Source organism: Schistocerca piceifrons, chromosome 5 (genome assembly GCF_021461385.2).
Source record: "Schistocerca piceifrons isolate TAMUIC-IGC-003096 chromosome 5, iqSchPice1.1, whole genome shotgun sequence".
Classification (NCBI taxonomy): Eukaryota; Metazoa; Arthropoda; class Insecta; order Orthoptera; family Acrididae; genus Schistocerca; species Schistocerca piceifrons.
The window spans coordinates 634571008-634597426 of NC_060142.1; positions in this window are offsets into that span (position 1 = coordinate 634571008).

Genomic DNA, 26419 nt, shown 5'->3' on the forward strand with positions numbered 1-26419 from the left:
CACCCCATTATCTCTCAAAATAGGGAGTGCTTCTTTTCCACACACAGTATAGTTGTGGTACTCATTTAAAATGCCATAAAACGTTGTACTAACTATAGATAGATGAGCGCAGCTGCTCTTGTACAGTACTGAATCCAAATTTACTCCGGTTGCAGTAGGTTGCAACCCTGGACTTGGGTTTGTACTTGCCTCACACCAAGTGACTCCAAAACATGCTTCACGCTGATCCCAGACGACCTTGGTGCTCGCGGACGGTTTGAAAACAGGTGTTCCATAGCTGGACGAACAACAGTACGTTATTCTGGTGAACTGCAAGCAGCGACTATCATACACTCCTGGAAATTGAAATAAGAACACCGTGAATTCATTGTCCCAGGAAGGGGAAACTTTATTGACACATTCCTGGGGTCAGATACATCACATGATCACACTGACAGAACCACAGGCACATAGACACAGGCAACAGAGCATGCACAATGTCGGCACTAGTACAGTGTATATCCATCTTTCGCAGCAATGCAGGCTGCTATTCTCCCATGGAGACGATCGTAGAGATGCTGGATGTAGTCCTGTGGAACGGCTTGCCATGCCATTTCCACCTGGCGCCTCAGTTGGACCAGCGTTCGTGCTGGACGTGCAGACCGCGTGAGACGACGCTTCATCCAGTCCCAAACATGCTCAATGGGGGACAGATCCGGAGATCTTGCTGGCCAGGGTAGTTGACTTACACCTTCTAGAGCACGTTGGGTGGCATGGGATACATGCGGACGTGCATTGTCCTGTTGGAACAGCAAGTTCCCTTGCCGGTCTAGGAATGGTAGAACGATGGGTTCGATGACGGTTTGGATGTACCGTGCACTATTCAGTGTCCCCTCGACGATCACCAGTGGTGTACGGCCAGTGTAGGAGATCGCTCCCCACACCATGATGCCGGGTGTTGGCCCTGTGTGCCTCGGTCGTATGCTGTCCTGATTGTGGCGCTCACCTGCACGGCCCCAAACACGCATACGACCATCATTGGCACCAAGGCAGAAGCGACTCTCATCGCTGAAGACAGCACGACTCCATTCGTCCCTCCATTCACGCCTGTCGCGACACCACTGGAGGCGGGCTGCACGATGTTGGGGCGTGAGCAGAAGACGGCCTAACGGTGTGCGGGACCGTAGCCCAGCTTCATGGAGACGGTTGCGAATGGTCCTCGCCGATACCCCAGGAGCAACAGTGTCCCTAATTTGCTGGGAAGTGGCGGTGCGGTCCCCTAAGGCACTGCGTAGGATCCTACGGTCTTGGCGTGCATCCGTGCGTCGCTGCGGTCCGGTCCCAGGTCGACGGGCACGTGCACCTTCCGCCGACCACTGGCGACAACATCGATGTACTGTGGAGACCTCACGCCCCACGTGTTGAGCAATTCGGCGGTACGTCCACCCGGCCTCCCGCATGCCCACTATACGCCCTCGCTCAAAGTCCGTCAACTGCACATACGGTTCACGTCCACGCTGTCGCGGCATGCTACTAGTGTTAAAGACTGCGATGGAGCTCCGTATGCCACGGCAAACTGGCTGACACTGACGGCAGCGGTGCACAAATGCTGCGCAGCTAGCGCCATTCGACGGCCAACACCGCGGTTCCTGGTGTGTCCGCTGTGCCGTGCGTGTGATCATTGCTTGTACAGCCCTCTCGCAGTGTCCGGAGCAAGTATGGTGGGTCTGACACACCGGTGTCAATGTGTTCTTTTTTCCATTTCCAGGAGTGTATATGCTTGACGCATTATTAACTGCTGCCGGATGATGAGTAGCAATTTCCCAGCCTCACCATAGAGACGGGGTAGGGGGATGGTGCTGTAAGCAGCTGAGACCAGCCTAATCCCATCACTGCGGTTAACGTCAATAATCTTCAGGTATGAAGATCTCGCTGGTAAGTACGCTGTACACCCACAGTCTAGCCTCAATCTGACGAAAGCCTTACAAAACTGGAAAAGGCGCGTCCTATCCGGTCCCCAAGACAGGTGGCTAAGACACTTGAGGATATTAAGTGATTTATAGGTTTTTATCTTCATGTGGTGTAGCTGCGGTAACAACTACAGTTTGGAATCAGAAGTGAGGCCCAGAAAACTCATAGAGTGTTTTTAATATGGACTGGTGTCTCTCATATGGAAGTCAGGTAAATAAAAAATACGACGAGAACGATTAAAACTAACACATACTTATCATCAGAGGATAATGAAGGTGTCATTGTAGCTAATTCCTCGAATCTCTTCACCGTAAGCTGTAACTGCTGGGTCACTAATGCAGTGTTGGAGGAGCAACCGAGAACAGCAAATCGGCTACAAATATGGAGCACTGCACAGGATTCCCTACCATGGACGTTTTATTCGTATTGTTTATGGCACAGCAAAGAGGATAACACTTAAAACATTTCCCTTGAGAACACCATTCTCCTACTCAAAAGTATCTGAAAGCACATCACCAATCCGAAACTTAAAAAACCTTTTCGATAAGAAGGACCAAATGAATACAGGGACATGGCCACGGAAGCCCGACTGGAGCAGTTGATCTAGAATACTGTACCTTCCAGTAGTGTTATACGCCTTACTGATGTCAGAGGATATATCCTTACAGTGATGGTTACGTAGGGAAGCCTGTTGGATAACCGCCTCTAGCAGGGTCAGGTTGTCGACAACGAACCGACCTGTTCTGAATACACGCTGAGATCAGCTGAGGAGCTGCCTGGTCCGTAATATCCAGACCAGACGAATGCTGACCAGCCTCTCCATAGTCTTTACTATACAGCTCGTTAAGGCGACTCTCCACTAACTGCTGCGGAACGTCCGGTCTTTTCGTGGTTTGAGGACGTATCAGAATTGCTTCTTCCACTAGCTGAGAGAAACTGCCCTGCCTGTTGTACCGAATTAAAGCATTCAAGGGCGATTTTCTTCGGCGCCGTTTGCGAGTGTCTTATCATGCTGTACTGATTTTGGTATATGCATCGAAGGCAGTATCGCGAGTCTCAAACATCGCTGAATTCAACTTTCCCTCTCACAGGGAGAAATGGTAATTGTATGACTCTGAACTGTCGCGGCAAAACACGGGACACTGATTGATAACAGTGCTAGTCATAGCAAAATGCTGTGTTAGTATTTGGGTGATGTCTCTGGGCGCTGTTTGGGAATATCCCCGAAACAGCACCCCAGCTGTAGCTAACCAAGTGCTGTTGCCGGAAATCCTCCTGATGGCTTCCCATACATTCGTAGAACAAGTGAGCTGTTTACAGAATCCAGAAAAGTTTGCCGTTACCTTTTCTTGCTCTCCTTCATTATGCAGTGAGATTTGGCTCTCACTATTTGAAAGACTGTAAGGTTTTCTGCTGCTGGGCGACATTCAAAACGTCGCCTAGCCGGACGCCTGGCTCGAACTGCTGAGCGGCATCCATCAGTCCACCAAGCTAGAGACTGCCTCATTAGATGACCTGAGGGAGTCGGCGGCCTGGTGGATCATTCATGTGAAGTGCTCTACCCATTCCTGGACGATGCCTTGGTCTTCGAGCACTGCCAGTCGGATGAAAAATGGTTCAAATGGTTCTGAGCACTATGGGACTTAACTTCTGAGGTCATCAGTCCCCTAGAACTTAGACCTACTTAAACCTAACTAACCTAAGGACATCACACACATCCATGCCCGAGGCAGGATTCGAACCTGCGACCGTAGCAGTCGGATGAAAACCGTCGAGTTATCTCTGCTGATCATTCATCTTGGCAGCGCCCTTTCAAGGATTGCTGCATCCGATATAGAAGGAAATCGTGGCTGGCATGAAAGTTACTAGTAACCTCAGACTGAGGCAAACCAGAAAGGGCTTCCAGAGTAGAACAAGAAGTCTGTGGCTCGGGATGACCCAGTAGCAGAGTTGAAATTAGTGGGAATGCCTATTTTCAGGATGCTCTCTAAAACTCGACCCCTGAGGTAAAGAATATGTGAGCTCCATAATACGTGATCAGCATTGAAGTCTCCTAGTATGAGAAGTTGTCGTGGCAGTTGGTCTGTAAGATCTTTGGGAGTCTCAGAATCTACCGCTTTTTGTTATGGTAAATGTAGAGAGCATATAGTCGTTCTTTGACCCACATAAACAGCAACTTCAATTGCTTGGATGTCAATAATCGGGGACAGAGCAGAGGAGTATAGTATGTTATTGACAAACAAAATTACCCCTCCCTTAGCCCGCCCAGCTAGCCGCGTGGTCTAACGCGCTGCTTCTTGAGCGGGAAGGCGTGCCGGTCACCGGCATGAATCCATCCGGTGGATTAGCATCGAGGTCCGGTGTGATGACCAGCCTGTGGGTGGTTTTTAAGGCGGTTTTCCATCTGCATCGACGATATCGGGCTGGTTCCCCTTATTCCGCCTCAGTTACACTATGTCGGTGATTGCTGCGCAAACATTGTCTCCACGTACGCGTACACCATAATTGCTCTACCACGCAAACATTTGAGGTTACACTCGTCTCGTGTGAGACGTTGCTGGGGGGGTGGGGATGGGGGGAGAGGCTCCACTGTGGGCCGAACCGCACATTAACCCTGGGTTCGGTTCAAAAATGTTTCAAATGGCTCTGAGTACTATGGGACTTAACATCTGAGGTCATCAGTCACTTAGAGCTACTTAAACCTAACCAACCTAAGGACATCACACACATCCATGCTCGAGGCAGGAGTCAGCCCTGCGACTGTAGCAGTAGAGCGGCTCCGGACTGAAGCGCCTAGAACCGTGAGTTCGGTGTGGGGCGGTGGTGAAGTGGACGGACTGCTGTGACTTGTCGTGGGGTTGTGAATCACTGAGGGCTACGGCGGTGCGAAGCCTCTCCATCGTTTGTAGGTTTCCAGTTCAATACGCAATACACATACACCCCTTTCTTGGTCCATTCCCCAGTCAGCTCATTCTTGCAGTGGAGGGTACAGCCTCTTAGCGCAGGAGCAACACTGCATTTAAACAGCGTTTCTTATAATCACACGTGAGCCGAGCGCGGCTCGTGTTCATGCCCTTCATTGTTTGTCATCTTCCCTTTACGATACTACCACCTCGTTTTCTTATTCGATTTACTGGCGTCACTAAGTTCCTATGTTACCTGCCCGTTAGTGGCAGCAGCAGCGCTTAAGGATAAGAGCACTGTCATATTATCTTTGAAGCGACCGCTAGTATTTCCGGCTCGTGGTGGGTCGGGAGCTCAGACGGGACGCAGCAGCAGTTAAGTCTGGGACGGAGCACCAGTGAGGTGCGGACAGCCAGTGTTTGCCAACGGCTGACGACACACATGGATTGCACGACGGGAGGGGATTGGAGCGGGACCACTGTTGATTGGTCGTTCGGTTGGTCGCCTCATTGGACGACGTGTATTTGGTCCTTTGACCGTTTCAGGGCCTCGTCAGTTGGTCATCTTGCCGTACTTGGGTCGGTTCATTCCTTGTGCAGACACGTCGTGGCCAATGCGCAACAGTTACCTCGGCATGGCTGGGTCCGAGCCAGTGTGCCCGGGTCGCCGTGTCTCCGAATTCCGAACGGACATCGAGTTGAGTCAGGTTGGAGCTGCAGTGAGCTTCGGATAGCCAAGACTCGCCCGACCGTTGCCGACACACGTAACTTCAGTGGGAACAACCTGGGTTTGTCGTTCAGTCGGTCGACTCATCGGACGACGTGCATTTGGTCTTCGACCGCTTGTGGAAACTCTCTGTTTGTCGAATTCATTAGTCCTTGCTGTCCCACAGTGATTGCTTTGATGATTGTTCGAGGTCTTGTGCAAGTGTGTATACGTGGAACCGTGTGTAGTGTGGTATAGTCAATGCCCACACCGTGGGGCCTGCAGCTGTGTGGCCGCAGTCTTTACGTCATACAGCCAACGGCCGGCACGCCCCACTTATGCGCAGCTCTGCACAGCTGTACAGCGCAGGCGCGGGCCTCACACACTGAGTGCCTCCGCACTGTCACGGCAACCTCGGCCGGCGTCCTCCCGAGAGAGAGTCACGTGAGGCCGCGCCGCCAATCATAACAGGACACGACAAGCGGACTCGGGTACTGCGGGCATATTCCTCCGCCACTCGCCTTATATAGCCGCATACGCCGCCTCGCCTGGCAGTAGAGATGGGTCGAACTCGTTCATTCCCGTGAACTACTTCATTCATTTCACTCTTTGCCGTGAAGCGTTCAAATGAAGTAGTTCATTCATGAACTACGGAAGCCTGGCGAAGTTGCCCAGTTCGCCGCTCAGCCGCGGCTGCGCTCGCTTCGCCTCGCACGTACAATAAAGCTTCGTAATACTTCATAATTTTACCAACAGATGGCCGAACTATGCAGTAACGTGCACGCAACGTTTTACGCTCTTACAGCGTCTGAGTTAACTTAAATAGTGCATGGTTGAGGGGGACAAAGGAAAGATAAACAGAGGAGCCCGTCACATATAAAGAAGGTATTACATTTAATCTTGCTCGACATTTTCTCATGAAGCGGCCAAAAAAGTCTTTATCTGACAAATTAAACATTATTTGTTGTATTCATGGACTGAAAACTAGGGCAACCAACGAAATGCAGTCCAATTTTATGTTCCTTTTAAAACTTAATCCAAAATAGAATGAGTGTGTTTACCACTGTCACGAAGTCTATATACCTACGTTAAGTAATTATTCAGAAGTTTTCCTGTAGATTTTATTTTTGTTGAGAATAATAACCCTCCAGATTCAAAACGTGAACTGTCACCTGGTGTCATTTCACGTAAAATCCCTCTTTCAGTGTTATTAACAAACCTCTCATTTTCATGTCGGCTGTGCATGCTCACACAGCCAGCCTCTACGTATGTATCTTTAATATTCATTTGTCTGCAAGCGCTGCCAATGGTAGGCTACCCATAGACGCGAAGTTTAACTGCACAAATAGTCATGGGTAATGATGTCAGCACTGCAGGAAGCAGCTGACGCTGCATTCTCCTCCCCCCTCACCTCCCCAACCCCTCGTAAACCTATCGTTCCCCACAAACACCGCGCGATTCGTCGACAGGCAGTAGAGGGAGGACTGAAGTGAAGGGAGGATGAGTGACGTAGCGCCGATGTAGTGGGAGAGGGGGAGAAAATGAGTGAACTAGAAAAAAGTGTGGAGTGTGCTACCTGTGAAGAGTTTGAAGTACCAGTTCATTGAAATTGAGTGGTTAGTTCACACTTCACTGGAGTGAAGCGGTCATTTGAACGACTCATTCACGAGCTCCCCATCACTACCTGGCAGTCTCGTGTTGGGATACCTACTTGCTACGTCGACGTCGCACCCAGGAAAGACGGTACGCTGTGCTACGAATGTTTACCATACCGTACTTGGACTCTGCAGCCCAGTCGCTGCTCTTGATCAACCCCCAAGTTGTGTTAGTATTGTGGAGCCGTTGGCAATAAACAGAATTTGGAACTCGCGCCATTCGTTATTTGTTGTCTCTCCAATTACGGATACAACATGTAGCTTCTGTGATTTCCACTGGGCAGATGAATGCTGTCTGCGTACTGGAGTAGTCAGTCGGTAGGTTGAAATAGAGCAGCGAGTGTCTCAGGTGGAAGGGAACTGATGGAATTGATCACGCTGTTGGTTGGTTCTTCAGCCGTCCCTCGGTCGTCTTGCCTCCCGATTGTTTAGTTTACTCTTGGCTGCCTGTCTCACCTAAACTGTTGTTAGAGTTTCCTCCCCAGGCCGACCCTTGGAACACTACTGAGCACCACTGTTTGTTGTTTGTAATTGTCATTTTATTTGGTCGGAGGTACTGTGCCAGGCCTTCAGCCGTGTTCTAATATTGTCTGTTTTATGTGTAGTACATGGCCTTCAGCCGAACTTCATGTGAACTGTTTTAAGATTAGGCCTTCAGCCGTGTTTTATTTAAAAGTCTTGTTGCTCTGTATTAAGGCCTTCAGCCGCGTTTATTTAAGAATCTGGGGCTTCAATACTTGTATGTAAATCCTTGTCTGTAAGCCTTCTCTTTAATTATCTTGAATTCTTGAAACGGCCTTCAGCTGTGTCCTGCTGTGGTGCGCGTACTGTAAGACCTTCGGTACACACACCATCAGATTATTTGACTTGTCGCTCTAACGAAGTAAGCAAGTGCCAGCAATATGTCTCGTGGTCCTATCGTGGCGTGTTTATTTTCTGTCGTTCGGTCAGACGATAGAAATGCCACTTGCACGCTTAGAGTAGTAGATTGACGGTGACCAACTTTAAACAGAACTTGATTAATTTTCACACACATTTATTAAAATAACAAGCATAAAAATAACTTAACTTGGTTCTGGATGCTATTTACAATTGACAATCTGAAGTTCCTTTGGTCTTGGTACGTTAATCTTATTCTCACATATCTCTCATACTTGACAAAGTGTCTATACATTTCTCTTCATGGCTATGTACAGGAATATGATAATCTTACTAGGCGCAGACTGAAACTTGACTATATACTGGTACAGACTAATGCAGACTGACTAATCGGAGGTCTGTACACTCGTTATAATACCTCGCGCGTTCAGGTATCACTGCCCGAGTGTGATCCGCGAGGATCTACGTTAGCAGCAATCTCATTGGCTGCGTTACATATTAATACGCGGATCGGCGGAAGCAGAATTTGGTTTGAACTATGACCAATGTACCGATGTTGACATGCAATTATGTACACAACACTTGCAAATGTTTATGTTAGGGTTGTCTTTAATTATTTTTGATAACTGTTTGGGCCTTCAGCCGACAAGGTACTTCAAGTTCTCTTAAAATGTTTTTCTGGTGTTCTGTGTAAACGTTTATCCTTAAAGCCTCTGTTTTATTACGTTAAAAAATTATTGGGCTTTCAGCCCAAGAATAAATTAGAATTTTCCTTAATATGGCCTTTAGCCGAAATTGGTAAATGCTTGGCTTTTAAAGAATTTCCTTAGCTGATCTGAAATATTACTTCGGCCTTCAGACGAGAAGATATCGCACTTTTACTTAAGTAAAGCATTCAGCCATTTCTCTAAATCCTGGTGTTTTAGAAAGAATTAATTAAACTTATTTGGAGAAGTCACTTGGGCCCTCAGCCGTGAATTGATTTTTGTTGTTTTAAAGCGAAAACTGTGCATTTGTTTCGAGGAATAGAGTTGTGTGTTTTGGTATAAATAACAGTAATTGATCATGGCCCCTTTCCACAACCTGATGCGCTCTGTAATGCGAAAACCGGATTCCAACAAGCCCATAGCACAAGCACAGAGGATGTTCCTGCACCAGGCTTTTCTATTCCTCCACCCATGTCCCAGAGAGTGAAATATGACACAGTTTCAGTGATGATTCGAGCAGCCGTTTCGTGGTATTCTGTGAGCCCCATGTTTATTTTGCAAATTCGCATTACTGCTAAGGATTACACGACCATTTCGGCTCATCAGGTTCCGCAGTGGTAAGGGTGTGCTCCAAGACGACAGGTCCTATTCACACAGCTCACATCGACCAGGACGGGGTTTGTGAACAGGAGGATGAGTTTCGGAATCTCTCCTGCCCACTGAAGTCACCAAATCTCAATACTTTGAGTCTTTGTGGTCTAAATTGGAGAGAAGGGTGTGTGATCGGTGTCCCCCTCCATATTCGATATTTCACCTCCGCATTATCTTGCAGGATGAGTGATATGAGATTACCATATTTATGTACTACGAGGCTACTAGAAGTTGTTTTGAATGCCAAAGCTCTCCCTACACTGTCTTAGGCACGGTAATGTGTTGTGATTTTAGTGTTTCGAGCCCCTGTAGATATTTTTGGCTTAGCCATACAGAATACGCCTTCGTTGTTTTCAGCTCCAACATCTTCCTTTCTTCAACGTAGACACTCAACTCCAAACAAGGCGGTTCCCAGAGTAATTCACACCCTTCGGAGGAACTGTACAAAGGACACCATCGTGGGTGACATTACCATGTTTATCACATTTGCACCAAGAACAAGAGTGGGGGGGGGGGGGGGGGCGGTTACGTGTGGCTTACGCATTAGTGGTGTGTCCAAAGCACTGGCATTTAAATCAACGCATTGGATTGTGGATATAAGGCCTCGCGTTTAAGCTAGTGAAACCTGACTTCATATAATATTGAATCTAAGAATGTTCCACTGAATGTAAGGAAAAATCCTTTTAGCACGCCATCTATCCGTTTAATTATATTTTGCCCGTCAATGACACCTCCATATGCCCACTTAGCGTTCAGTTCCTCTTTGGGAATATGTATAATATCCCTGCACGACAAAAGAACTTTGCTATAGTTCAATGTGTAGTGTAGCACAGTTTCGAAAGCATATTCCCCAAGAAATTAAGCTGTCTGGAGAATTGTTGCTTGAAGGGACCTAGACGTTTCGGTCAACAATGTCGCATTTGGCAATCGCTTTATAAATTTAATGTGCCAGCAATGCCTTTTGAGCCCTTTTGAATGTAGAAAGGTGAAACTTCATCAGAGCTGCCCTCCTCCGTTTTAACTACTGTAAACGTACTTGTGTTGTCTTACTGTACAAGGAAGAACTTCGAATAACCCCCGCTTCGCGAGGACTGTTTGTAGGAGCCCTCTTGTTGCGTTGAGTGTTGACGCTCACCAACGGTACACCCACACCGCTGGGAGTTGGTATGGATAAGTGCAAAGGTTCTATCTCTCTCCCATGAGCAGCTTCGGAAATCAGGTCTTACCTGGGCAGAGGCCTCTTGCCTAGGTGAACCTTATAAAATTGCTCAGTAATGTAAGGAAAGGTGCTCACAGTTCGATGAACTCTTTGACGTGTGTAGACAGTTTATTGAATAACAAATGTATGTTATTGGACATATAAGGGGCGATCTAAAAGTTTCCGCTTGCGGCGTTGCTGCAGCGAGGTTCCAAAGCGTATATACAGGGTTGTCCATTGACTGTGACCGGGCCAAATACCTCACGAAATAAGCGTCAAACGAAAAAACTACAAAGAACGAAACTTGTATAGCTTGAAGGGGGAAAGCAGATGGCGTTATGGTTGGCCCGCTAGATGGCGCTGCAATAGGTCAAACGGATATCAACTACGTTTTTTTAAAATAGGAACCCCCTTTTTTTTATTACATATTCGCGTAGTACGTAAAGAAATATGAATGTGGTCCAACTAAAACATTCATATTTCTTTACGTATCACACGAATATGTAACAAAAAATTGGGGTTCCTATTTAAAAAAACGCAGTTGATATCCGTTTGACCTATGGCAGCGCCATCTAGCGGGCCGACCAAATCGCGATCTGGTTTCCCCCTTCAAGCTAGACGAGTTTCGTTCTTTTTAGTTTTTCGTTTCATGCTTATTTCGTGAGATATTTGGCCTGGTCACGATCAATGTATAAACACCGACATCTAGGCAAGGGATTAGTGTGGCCTTAGAACGGAAACTTACATTTCACTCCTCATATTTCAGCATTAATTTAGGCTGTGTAGGTTCCTGCTATTCTCCGTTCAGACTGCTGTACACTACTTACAGGCGCTACTGAGACACACCCGTAGATGACACCAAGAGCCTACTCGCTCAGAAAATGGATCACTTATCAAAGAAGTTCCACCTCCTCAGAACTCATTTATTCAAGACGCTGTAATTTTCAGAGCGAGTTGAACACTATAGACCAATTCATCGTCTGCAGTGGACAAAGATGAGGAGCTTTCTTTATGGATTACTATGTGTAGATTGCATCTGATGCATAACTGAATGAAGGTAAACACTATGCAAGGAGTGAAAGGGTCCTACACATGACAGACCACATAGTTTTCATTCATATAACGCGATACAGTGTCTGAATCTCTTATTTATTTATGATAACGAAATAGCGTCATACTCGAGTACTATAGCGTTAAAAACCTGCATAACCATTTGCTCCGTAACTGAAAGTCTAGTAAAGACATCCAACCATAGTCGAAAAGATGCCAGCTACCGAAAGCGGCTGACACATAGTGATATGCTCTTCACAATAAGTGATGTCAGGTCCGCACAAACGTCTTAGTCACGTCAGGTACTGGCGCTCAGCTTTTTCTTTTACAAATGGTATATGTGGGCTTTCTTTTGCCGCCGGCCGAAGTGGCCGTGCGGTTCTGGCGCTGCAGTCTGGAACCGTGAGACCGCTACGGTCGCAGGTTCGAATCCTGCGTCGGGCATGGATGTGTGTGATGTCCTTAGGTTAGTTAGGTTTAACTGGTTCTAAGTTCTAGGGGACTAATGACCTCAGAAGTTGAGTCCCATAGTGCTCAGAGCCATTTGAACCATTTTTTCTTTTGCCTGGTGGAAGTTGAGACGGTAAGGCGGCAGCCGTTAGTGAAACTTTGGGCAGTCAGCCTGGTGGTCGTAGGTGCATGGCTTCAGCTGGTTTGGGGAGATCGCTCCAGTGGAACGTAGCCTGGGTTGTAGATGAGTTCAAAGTCCATTTTTCACCTTTTACATACAGGAAACTCCTGTGCTATGATTTACTGATTTTAATTTATCTTTTGAAAGTACATGATTGTGCAAGTTCTAAATATGGTTTTCCGTCTCATAACAGCGCGGCCATCAGCCAAATAAGTAGTTAACATTTCTATGATGTCAACTATGAGAAATGCTACGTGTTGGGATGTCAATGCTGATTTATGTTGTACTATTTAATTGTACACGTATTTAGAATTGGAATTCTTACCGAGTTGTTTTGTACAGATTTATGTGACCTTTGACTCGAATCCATGGATACACATTACATATTCGGGTTAATGGTGTATCTGCATAATGTTTCCAATACCTCATGTGAACATTTCGGTGATGGGAGCTCGTGTAAGCTGATTTTGTGCGTCCCATGATTTGTAGGCAGCTTCTCAGACAGCGCATGTATAAAAAAAAAAATATTTTATATTCTGGAATTCCGACTTGCCCTCCCATCACACCGAGACACACAAATCTTAAGGCAAGGGTCTATAACTACCTGACCCATTCAACAGCAGTTTCAGCGAAATTAATCGTTCACGTCTTTGTCATCCTTCTTTCGTCAATGTAATGCAGATAATTTTCACTAAATAATATATCTTGACTAGGAGCTATGGGTACACCTATGACCTTTTAACAATGTTGCACCCGATGATGCGGCATTACACTGCGAAACCGTTTGCTTAATAACGGAACAACAATTTTACTAGGTGTCAGCGAAATTCTTCTTAATATCAAGCCCAAGCGTAGTCTGTTTGCGGCTTTGAAACTTGTTGGAAATGAATTCTCAAGTATAGAAATGACGCTTTTTGTACGCAAGTGCAGGTTTGTTTCGGGATAGAAAATCGATCGTTGAGTAGTTTTGGTAGGTTTGTCAGTCTCTGAGTGAACGGGATCTTATGCCTTCCCAAGTGCCCTTGTAACGTTAAGATTTTGCAGTTAATTTTGCTCTATACTCTTTGCATTTATTCCCAATAATTATTCGACAATCGAATTTATCGTTCACTCAGAAAGTATTATTTTTCTTTTGAAGCATATTCAGGGATTTCATTTTGTTGACGTAGTCCAGAATTGACTTTCTTTCGATTTCGTTGTATTATGGCGCGTGTTACTGGAGAACAGAACGGAAGTGTTCATTCCCTACCCTCCCCCCGCCCCATCCCTACAGAAACAGATACGCACGCCACTACTCTTTACCTCAGCTGGCGATCGCTGGTAGGAGTGTTGCATTTATAATTATTGCTGGTGTATCGAATAACGAGAGCAGATTGAAATAGCCATAGAGGGTGTTTGTCAGGTTCTGTTTCTGTAATGCGCTACGTTTATGAATAGACGTATTATTCTTTGTGAGGCTCAGTAGCCTGTTACTGTTCACAATGCATCTGAGTTTTTTATGTTGCCGGTGCAAAATAGTGTCAGGTGGGTTCTTCTTTATTCTTTTGGGGTAGTCAGATATAGCAACAATTATTTCTTTTGGGCTTAACAATTTTGCATGTTTCTTATGTTCAATGGGCTTGTGAGAAAGTACACGTTTATAGTCAGGTTACTAGTATTCCGTTGCGCAACCTTTATGTTGAGAGAAACGCATTTCGATTTCATGTATGGGTCAAACACTGCAGGTGACGTAAAACCCGCTACACGCGCAGCCATGAATGCGTTGTGTAGGCGTGCCTGAGTCCAGCCTTATGTGCCTGAAAACAGCCACCTGACGGTCCACCGCGTCGGTCTATGAACGCCACACCAGACCACAGCACACGATGTGACACCGCATGACGTCACACAGGACAGGGCGGTCTGCAGCGTGTCAGAGCAGGTGGGCCGCCTCTTGCCGCTACTGTACTCTGGCTACCGCCCCTTGAGTTAGGCTCCTCTGTGAGGCACGCCGCTCGTTGCTCACAGCGAGACATTTCCACAGCAAAGGCGGCCGTTGTACTGCGCTGCTATGCTAGTTCCACCCTTACCTCTGGGTACGTGTGTCACAACGTCAGTGAATATCAACGCTCTGTAAATATTTTCTGTGTGCATCTGTTGGGATCAAATTGTAAATGCAAGGAGTAGCGCGGGCAGACGAGTAGTCGGGATCTGCCGGAGTACATAATCCTCTATAAACCATTGGGAAGTGCATGGTATATGGTACATCCTACTGTCCACGTATCTGGATTTCTTCCTTATCCATTCGCGTGTGAAGTGTGGGGAGGAAGACTGCTTAAGTTCTGTAGCTTGATTTGTGATTAGTATAACCAAGTGGTTCCCAACAGGTGGGCAGCGGTCCCCCAGGGGTCCGCGAGCTATGCCAGAGTGGTCCGCAAGATGCTATTAGAATAAAAAAAATATTAAATATATTTCGTATGATAACAGATTTTTTGTTTTGGCCGTTCAATATTTTTTCAATAATGAATATGTCAATGTTTTTTCTAAGTACCAAAAATAGAAAACTTATAAAAAAGCTATTAATGTGGCTTTTTTAGGTACTTGGTACTGTGATATGACAAGGTACCAATCATGCTCGATGAGGGGGTCCTCGAGAAAATTTTGTTCGTAAGCCCTGGTATAACCGTTTCATCACTCTCCCTACTACGTAGATGTGTTATTCAATATTCATAGATTTTTCACTTAATATAATGCTGGACTTTAAAAGTAAGTAGGCTTTAAAGCTACGTTGCTGTTTAACTACAGCCGGCCTTAGTGGCCGTGCGGTTCTAGGCGCTACAGTCTGGAACCGCGTGACCGCTGCGGTCGCAAGTTCGAATCCTGCCTCGGGCATGGATGTGTGTGCTGTCCTTAGGTTAGTTAGGTTTAAGCAGTTCTGAGTTCTAGGGGACTGATGACCTGAGATGTTAAGTCCCATAGTGCTCAGAGCCATTTGAAATTTGTTTAACTACAATTGTCCGTCAACCCTGAGTCCCTTTGTATTGCCTTTTATTGTGCATCCCCATTAGTCCTATCTGACATTAATTCCGCATAGCTCGGCAATCGTGTGTGAATGTTCGTCAAGCGTGTGGAACCCATACCTAATAACGTGAAGCACACTAAATAGACATTAATTCGCTGTTGCCTCATTCTAATTTTATTTTACTTCACATTACTTTGCTTTACGTTACTATACTTATTATTTTGCATTAAATCTTTTTGTCTAGGGTCACACAACACAGGGGCATTACAGACAACAAAACGACACTTTGAAGCTCTTCCGCAGGTTTTTGTTTGACTGGTATCCCCTTTCTCATGATTAAATACCATCAGCTCGGTTATAGAGAACAGCATGCAAGAAATTTAATAAAAATAACTAACGACTGATGATAGTACTTTCATTCCATCCCCTTTTCCGTTTGGTTTGGAGTATCTTGTCAGTGGCTATGAGTGAACGATTTCAGAGTCCTGCCAGTTAGGAAATCATACGAGAATACGCGAGATTTTTGCTTCAGTTTGGCAGAGTTTCTATGGGTAGAGATGTCATGCAATTTTCTATGACGTACAGAGTTTCGCGCGGGTAGCGTACTTGCCACTGACAGTCAAAAAACTTAGCTCGCGTAGGGAGAGGATGTCAACTCGTCGGGAGTCGGTGTTAAGAGGGACACCAGTGGTCTAGGATTCGTCGGTGCCAGACCAAGTGAGCACGTCTTTCTCAACTGCGAAAGGCCCTTTGAGTCGAAGTTGACAGGATGCAAACTCCGTCAAGTGCAGTTAGCGATTTCACAGTTTATTTCTGTCGTTATTTTGTTTAATCAGTGGTTCTGTACGAATTTTCGGCAATTCCTGATTTTACTTTTGATTAATTCTAAATGTGGCTAATTACCTGTGTCCAGGTAGGCTCCGTGGTGTATGAAAGATTCTGATAGGGTTTCCGAATGCCCCCGCACTCGACGTTTTTTCTGTAACATCATTCGTATCGTAATTATGTTATTGTGCTTTCTAAATTTTCGCTTTATAGCCCAGTTTTCTCAGTGGTATGACCGCACATGTGTTAAGCGTTTGGCGTAGCTTCAAATAATTTTAATTATTCGACTGTTTACCTCCTTAATTTTAAATCATTTCAATGGAGCACGCTACCTCTCACAGTGCATTTTGTCCATAAATTATTAATATGAAGAGCGATTTCTTTGTAAAGTGTTGCACGTTAAACTAGAGAGCAGTTCAAGTGACTCTGGATAACATGTAGACTCCCCACTGTTTATAGTGATTTATAATTGAGCTGTTCTAGAGAACTTTTCGCGCTTTATTCTTAGGCTTTTATTGAGATTCATTTGAAATCTGGTACACGTGTTGCGAAGTGGATTTCCGAGTCGTGTGGCTCATTACTGTTTAGTAATTTCCATTTTCTCATTTCTAAATGTAGTTGCGTTCGTAAGAGCGTGCTTGCGAAAAATTAAAGACGATTTCCTGGCGCTTTTCGTGGTATTATGATCATCCACGTGGGACAAATAAACGATACCATTCGCTTCGTTGCCAGTAGCACGCTACTGATTTCTCGTGCATTCTCTTCCACTTATGTCGACGTAACTAGTGCAGTTATTTCTATAGAAATACCTGAATACAACGATCCTTTTAGTCATATGGAATCCGGTAACTCCACACGCCAATGGTTGCTATTTGTCTTTAGGTTAAATTTGATGAATTAGTGTCCTGTGAACGATGTGCAAAACGTCCCCTTAGAAAAATTATTAATTATTGTGCTGGTAAACGTACTCAGACAGTTCTATTTTTACTTGTCCTGATCATCACTAAGCTGACACACAATATTTTGTTTTTAGCGCAACGCAATCTGACTTTCAATAATCCCTACAAAAGAATGGCCCTGACTAACTATAACCTATCCCTTTCATGAATCACTTACCTCACAAAAATATTCGTTACTCAAACTACTGCAATACAGCGAGCCCCAATACTGCCAGCTAAATGAAAGATTCTAACTACTGAAGGCACTAACTACTGATATGCATAGTTAGCAAAGGAAAGATTTTGATAGAAAACAAACAATGTATTTACCTTAATAGCGTTCAAAAAATAATTTTGTGACATCCAACTAAACGAATTTCCTTTTTCTGACGGACTCACGTCCAGATAGTCTGCTAAGTACTCTGGCATCTCTCTCCACATCCACCACTGCTGGCGGCTCACCTTCAACTGCACCACGCTACGCGCTGTTCACATCCAACTACCCGACACTACACAAGCGTGTATTCCAACAATGAGTCCAACCAGCCACAGACTGCACACAGCACAGTCAGTGATTTTCATACAAAGCGCTACGTGGCGTTACCAACATAAAAACCTAAACATGTGTAGCTCACATCACAATAAGTGGAAATTAATTGGACTTCCCTTTTGCCCTTACATTTTAGATAGTGATGTTCTTCCATTTTCCTAATAACAAAACTGATTTTGCATAAGCCGTACCTGTTGTTGTTGTTGTACGAGGTCCTGTAAAGCTGGACAGACTCGTGACAACTACGTACTCGCACAGGAGGGAGCGATGTGGTTACTTTGCAGTCCAAGCGGTACCAGAGCAAAGGCGACACACCTTGAGTTTGCATGACCTCTTGCAATTTTAATACCATTTGACTATCTGAATAGTCTGAAGAGTCGGGTCTTCATGACGTAGCAATAAATCAACAGAATGCCAGACTTTCTTACGTGGTAATGAGACGTTCATTGAGACATAATGATAGAGTTCTAACGTGGTAGGTAAGTAACTACGCTAATGTCTAATCTCTTTTTCGTGCAGCAGGCTCGCCGTACAGCATGAGTAAGGGTCTCAGAAGACGAGAAACTGCGCCATCACGACTCTATGCACGCCCTGAAGTACCGCTACGCAACGAAGGCCTCCCTCTAGGCCCCATGGTTAGTTACACTGGCGCATCGATGTACCAGCTGGCACATTACCTGAACGTATTCTCAGCAAATAAGTCTGGACGTGCGACCACCACATTCGTAAAGTCTGTTGACTCTGTAAAACGCGTAAGTCAATTGTGGCTCAAGGATATAGATACTAGGCCTTGATCCAGTTTAGATGCACTCTCCCTCTTTATTAGAATGTCACTTCCTAATTCCGAGAAAGTAGTCGCGAAATGTTCGACAATTGCTTCAGTGAACTCTTTAGGCTTGTTGTGACAACGTATTTCCTGTCTGACGGAAAATATTGTAAACAAGATGACAGCTTGGCGATGGATAGTCCATTATAGCCAACTGCCGAGAATATCAAGTTTATTTGTGTGGCCATCCTCCGCAGCAAGCATATAAATACTTGTTTTGTAAATAAAACTGCCTTTCCCTGCTGCTAGTTACTTTATTTATCCCCTACGCGTTTCGCCTTCTCCTGTTCTAAGGCATATTCAGTGGGATCTATAACGATACAGTTTTGTTAGTTTTAGATTATTAAACAGTTCACTTCGCGATTTTTTTGTAAAAAAAGTAATTACTTACGATTTTTCTGATTTGGGTTTCCTCACATCTGGTGTGGAGGTCGCACTGCCGCTTTCATCACTGCCATATAATCTCATCTTTGTGTTCTCGCCTTCCTCACACTGTTCACCTTGTTTCTCACTCTTTCTTGTGGTGGACTGTTGTTCTATTGTCACTAGATACTACTATTTCGTCGTACACTGTTTTTCACAACGTAAATATTGCGACTCCATTACGTGTTTCATCTTCTTTGGTATGTTTACCTATTTGCTGCCAACCTAACGAAGTATATGTTCGAGACTAACTTCTATTTTTGATGTTTATACCGTTTGTGTGTATGACAGAGAGAGAGAGCGGAGAGAGCGGGACATCAAATGTTCTCCCTGTCATATACAAAGAAAACATGAGAGCCTGGAAATGTGGGACAAACCACTCCACATTTGTAGAACACCTAAGAGAACATGACCACAAACCAACCACTAGAGAAGATGACATGAAAATAATTAGATTCAACAATAAAAAACACCACCTAACCATGCAAGAAAATTACCATATACAGAAAACCAAAGCAGAGGGGAAAATCCTGTTGAATGACAAAGTACACATGCCAAGCAATTCATTAGTTACACTAATAGGTAAAATAATACAATAACGTTCGCAAAAAGTATTAATATAATAATACTGTCCAACATAGTAATAATAGAACCCAACATCTCTACACTAACTCATCCATTAACCCCTCCACAGAATACTGAAACGAAGAGTCAAATCAGCTGTCACCAAAGTTTTCAACCACTCCCTAACAGCTAGTACACCCGCCCCCTCCCCCCCCCCCCCCAAAAAAGTCGGCTCTATCCCCCCCTCACTCTCTGACTCATACACACATACGGTATAAACATCATAAATAGAAGTTAGTCTCGAACATATACTTCGTTAGGTTGGCAGCAAATAGGTAAACGTACCAAAGAAGATAAAAACTTACGTTGTGAAAACAGTGTACGACGAAATAGTTGTACCGAGTGACAAAAGAACAATAGTCCACCACAAAAAAGAAAAGAGTGAGAAACATGGTGAACAGTGTGTAGAAGGCGGGAACACAAAGATGTGATTGTATGGCAGTGATGAAAGTGGTAGTGCGACCCCCATACCAGATGTGAGGAATCCCAAATCAGCAAATCGTAAGTAATTCCTTTTCTTACAAAAAAATCGTGAAGTGAACTGTTGAATAATTTAAACCTAACAGAACTGTATCGTTATACACTTCTGGAAATTGAAATAAGAACACCGTGAATTCATTGTCCCAGGAAGGGGAAACTTTATTGACACATTCCTGTGGTCAGATACATCACATGATCACACTGACAGAACCACAGGCACATAGACACAGGCAACAGAGCATGCACAATGTCGGCACTAGTACAGTGTATATCCACCTTTCGCAGCAATGCAGGCTGCTGTTCTCCCATGGAGACGATCGTAGAGATGCTGGATGTAGTCCAATGGAACGGCTTGCCATGCCATTTCCACCTGGCGCCTCAGTTGGACCAGCGTTCGTGCTGGACGTGCAGACCGCGTGAGACGACGCTTCATCCAGTCCCAAACATGCTCAATGGGGGACAGATCCGGAGATCTTGCTGGCCAGGGTAGTTGACTTACACCTTCTAGAGCACGTTGGGTGGCACGGGATACATGCGGGCGTGCATTGTCCTGTTGGAACAGCAAGTTCCCTTGCCGGTCTAGGAATGGTAGAACGATGGGTTCGATGACGGTTTGGATGACCGTGCACTATTCAGTGTCCCCTCGACGATCACCAGTGGTGTACGGCCAGTGTAGGAGATCGCTCCCCACACCATGATGCCGGGTGTTGGCCCTGTGTGCCTCGGTCGTATGCAGTCCTGATTGTGGCGCTCACCTGCACGGCGCCAAACACGCATACGACCATCATTGGCACCAAGGCAGAAGCTCATCGCTGAAGACGACACGTCTCCATTCGTCCCTCCATTCACGCCTGTCGCGACACCACTGGAGGCGGGCTGCACGATGTTGGGGCGTGAGCGGAAGACGGCCTAACGGTGTGCGGGACCGTAGCCCAGCTTCATGGAGACGGTTGCGAATGGTCCTCGCCGATACCCCAGGAGCAACAGTGTCCCTAATTTGCTGGGAAGTAGTGGTGCGGTCCCCTACGGCACTGCGTAGGATCCTACGGTCTTGGCGTGCATCCGTGCGTCGCTGCGGTCCGGTCCCAGGTCGACGGGCACGTGCACCTTCCGCCGACCACTGGCGACAACATCGATGTACTGTGGAGACGTCACGCCCCACGTGTTGAGCAATTCGGCGGTACGTCCACCCGGCCTCCCGCATGCCCACTATACGCCCTCGCTCAAAGTCCGTCAACTGCACATACGGTTCACGTCCACGCTGTCGCGGCATGCTACCAGTGTTAAAGACTGCGATGGAGCTCCGTATGCCACGGCAAACTGGCTGACACTGACGGCGGCGGTGCACAAATGCTGCGCAGCTAGCGCCATTCGACGGCCAACACCGCGGTTCCTGGTGTGTCCGCTGTGCCGTGCGTGTGATCATTGCTTGTACAGCCCTCTCGCAGTGTCCGGAGCAAGTATGGTGGGTCTGACACACCGGTGTCAATGTGTTCTTTTTTCCATTTCCAGGAGTGTAGATTGCACTGATGATGCCTTAGAACAGCAGAAGGCGAAACGCGTGTGCGATATGGTAAATAAGGCAGTTTTATTTACAAAACAAATATGTCTAGAGTATACTCTAGCAGACGAAAAGTATCAGTTCACCTTCACGCAATGCGGAATTACCACCGGGTATCGCGAGACGCCGGCCTGCCAGTGTAAAAGCAGACGGAGAGTAGCGATGCGGTGATAGCAGGGGGAACAGCAGAATGGGTTCAGTCAAGAGAGCATGGAGACATAGAGCGTGGATCAATCATCGGATGTCGTCTGAGTAACAAACCCAGCAGGAATATTTTCTAAAATTGCCAAAGCCCATTGCCTGTGATGAGCCTGTGAAGTGGATAACAGCTGAACCAAGATCAGGCCTCATGTATCTACATCTGCATCTACATCCATACTCCGCAAGCACCTGACGGTGTGTGGCGGAGGGTACCTTGAGTACCTCTATCGGTTCTCCCTTCTATTCCATTCTCGTATCGTTCGTGGAACGTAGGATTGTCGGTATGCCTCTGTGTGGGCTCTAATCTCTCTGATTTTATCCTCATGGTCTCTTCGCGAGATATACGTAGGAGGGAGCAATATACTGCTTGACTGTTCGGTGAAGGTATGTTCTCGAAACTTTGACAAAAGCCCGTGCCGAGCTACTGAGCGTCTCTCCTGCAGAGTCTTCCACTGGAGATTATCTATTATCTCCGTAACGCTTTCGCGATTACTAAATGATCCTGTAACGAAGCGCGCTGCTCTCCGTTGGATCTTCTCTATCTCTTCTATCAACCCTATCTGGTACGGATTCCACACTGCTGAGCAGTATTCAAGCCGTGGGCGAACAAGCGTACTGTAACCTACTTCCTTTGTTTTCGGATTGCATTTCCTTAGGATTCTTCCAATGAATCTCAGTCTGGCATCTGCTTTACCAACGATCAACATTATATGATCATTCCATTTTAAATCACTCCTAGTGCGTACTCCCAGATAATTTATGGTATTAACTGCTTCCAGTTGCTGACCTGCTATTTTGTAGCTAAATGATAAAGGATTTATCTTTCTGTGTATTCGCAGCACATTACATTTGTCTACATTGAGATTCAATTGCCATTCCCTGCACCATGCGTCAATTCGGTGCAGATCCTCCTGCATTTCAGTACAATTTTCCATTGTTACAACCTCTCGATACACCACAGCATCATCCGCAAAAAGCCTCAGTGAACTTCCGATGTCATCCACAAGGTCATTTATGTATATTGTGAATAGCAACGGTCCTATGACACTCCCCTGCGGCACACCTGAAATCACTCTTACTTCGGAAGAATTCTCTCCATTGGGAATGACATGCTGCGTCCTGTTATCTAGGAACTCCTCAATCCAATCACACAATTGGTCTGATAGTCCATATGCTCTTACTGACAGACACAGACCGTCCAGCAATACGAACTGTGATAGTGGAAAATCACTCGAAACCGGCCGACAGAATCACTCTTGAGTTCCGAAGTGATGCCAGCAGTCCATCTAGCTCAATGACTCCGAGTGCGGAATTAAGAAGAATGGTGAACACTGGCTCAGCACCTTCTCATCAGCCGCACATTTGTGTAGTCAATGCTCAGCGACCCTTGAAATAGAGAGCGATGCCACTGCACAGTGGATGACTACAAACGAGTGACTTGGAGTAATTTATCACGCCGTGTCATACTGCAATCCCATGAAATGGCTTGAGTTTAGCCAACCATTATGTGTAGTGCCAACAATGTACGCAGATGGTGGTATTCCGGTATGACGCTGTTTTTCAGAGTTGGGGTATGGTCCCCTTAGCGAACTCATGAAAACGATAAATATGGAAGATTCAGAATTTTTTATAGCATTGTGTACTGCTTAGAGAAGAGGAAGAGTTCGGAGACGATGGTTGTATCAGCACGCCTATGCACCCTGTCACTGTCTATAAGTCAATGCTTTGTGGACAATAACAGTCCAGAAATGGACTGGCCTCTCTGGAGGAGCAGCTTCGATATGAGTCAGAGCTACGACTTCACGCCGGCGTCCAACGTCACTACCTTCTCTGGTTTGGCTCAAATGGCTCTGAGCACTATGGGACTCAACTTCTGAGTTCATTAGTCCCTCAGAACTTAGAACTAGTTAAACCTAACTAACCGAAGGACATCACAAACATCCATGCCCGAGGCAGGATTCGAACCTGCGACCGTAGCGGTCTTGCGGTTCCAGACTGCAGCGCCTTTAACCGCACGGACACTTCGGCCGGCCTTCTCTGGCTTCTGCTCCTGTGGAGGAATGGATTGCTATTTCCCGACAGACATTCAGTCACCTCGCAGAAAGTGTACCCGACAGAGTTCAATCCTCCATAAATGCGAAGGATGGACACACCGTAGAACTCTTAGAAGGAGACGCTCTAGACTCCGTGAAGTTCAAAGCAGCAGTTATTTTCGGAATGAATGTTTCTCTGTGCAGTGGAGTGTGCGCAGATATGAAAGTTCCTGGTAGGTTAAAACTGTGTAACGGACCGAGACTCGAATTCAGGACCTTTGCGTTTCACGGACAAGTGCTCCACCAAATAAACTACTCGAGCACTAATCAAAACCCGTCCTCGAAGCCCCCTGGCTGAGACATAGAGAAACCAAGAAAGTCTTATCTGCCTAATGCTCGAAAAACCACTGGAAAGAGCGATACACTCCGGCGAAAACATAACATCCTGCGTATTTCGCTCCCGTCAACGAGTCTTCTTTGCGAATTTAAAAACGATCTGAGTCTCCGAAAGCCGAGTGCACATCGCATTCCACGCGAATGTAACATGATCGAAGTAGAGCAGACGGTTAGAACAGTAGAGAAGAGGGGCACGGAACACCAGCGACACACCGGACTAAAACAACTAAGGAAATCAGATGTCACCGACGACTGTCTCCAGTGTAAGCATGATATGAAATGCGACGGGATCAGTACCGCGATGAAAACGCCACGTGTCTGGGACAGCGGAATTAGAGAGTCTATCTAGGGAACATAACAGACTTGACTGAGATTTCAATTTCAACAACGCTTCGGATCAGGTTCTCAATATACACTGAAGTGTATATCAAAGTTCAGAATAAAATGGGCGCGCCTAGGGTCAGAAGTTACCAGGTGTAGGCCAGTCTAGGAGGACGAACAACTTAAGTTGGCAACAGATGGGGAGGCGGTTCATGTTAACTTAAGTTGGTGGCCGGTCATGAAAAGCAGAGCAGTGGCTCTGCATCCCAAGAAAGACGTCTGTTCTAGTCGAGATCTGGATCACAAGAGAGAGAGAGGCAACTGGACTCTTCACTGCGGAACCCTTCAGCGTCCACACACGTGACCTGTAATCCACACAGGTTATTCGATAGAACCGATGGCGTGAATTCGCTAGCAGTTTCAGCAGAGGGCTCAAGGCGTCTCTTGTAAGCAGCTGTAACTGGAAAGAACTGCCTCGGTTCCGGAAAGTAGGAAACTTGTCTCACTTAGGCACAGCCGAAATTGTTCTGGGAGAAAATTTGTAAAGATTTGACTGGGCCTTTGGAAAAAAATTTAAAACCAATTTCCTAATTAATCCTTGATTGGCTGCCACCCTTGCACATTCCCTCCCCCTCACAGAGGAGTCGTGGCTCACATTGTTTACAAAAGGGTGTCAGTCACTCCCCAGAAACACGGTTTTCCATAGTAGGGGCCTTAATATTTATGGAAGGATTCGTTATAATATTTGATTTGGTATGGGACGGGACTTACACGTAATCAATTTTATCATGTTTCATGAGATAAGTAAATAGTAAAATATTAGATATTAAAATTTTGTGCAGAAATACAATGGCTCCTGTAATAAATGAAATCATCATCGTCCAGATAATAACTTCTTAAAATGAACGAAGTTAAAATCATGCCAGAAAGTTTCAAGAAAGAGAAATGAAATGTTATGGTTTGTGTTAGGTTCAGGGAAAAAATCGGTTATTAACCTTCTGTTGCAGTGCTAAACTCATTGTCATAGAAACTAGATGCTGGCTGAACTGAATCAGTACTGAACGTTTAATGGTTTACAGGCGCCCCTAGAAATATTTAGTTGTTTGCGTTGTCTAGTAAACATAAATTGCGTTGTTATATACTGGAACTAATACCAAAATATACATTTTATCATCGAAATAACAAAATACAACGGAAAAGCCAGGATTATAACAAAATACTTAATTCTATGATAATCAAAGTATTTGGGTAAAAAACATAATAAATCAACTTACTGCACCTGGCTTGGGTTAGAATTTGATTAAGTACATTTGAAAAAGAGTAATAACCTAACTAAAATCTTGCTACGCCGTCTCACTATTTTTGCGGGTGGTATTTGCTACTTGCACAAAGTTGCACGAGGTAAAAAATATTAACACGTATCAGTAAAATGGTGGATTCAGTTACTAGTTCCAAGAGATGGGGAACCATAAAACACATATAACCCAAATCTTATCTATATTAATCCATGTTAAAATAGGGAAGTACAAAGCCTTCTCTTACACCGACAAAATATTGGAATTATGGATGTAGCGAGGGGATGACAAAAGCTACACATCAAAAATCCATGGATTTCTATCAAAATGCTACCTTTCCACATTAAACTACTCTAAATTGCTTCGTAGAGCATCCATCCTTGAAAATAGGGCATACTGGAATATTCAGAAGTACACAGTAAGAGAGGATGACGATGAAATATTACAACTAGGTTAAAATCACTCAGTAATTTCAACTGGAAAATTACAGAATAACCTAGCCACAGCATCTGATGAGCTATCACTGCCTAAACTTGGGTATATCATTGGAAAAGCAAAAGAAAAGATGTACTATTCATTTAAAAGCCATTTTAAATTACCTCTTGGGATATTAATGCT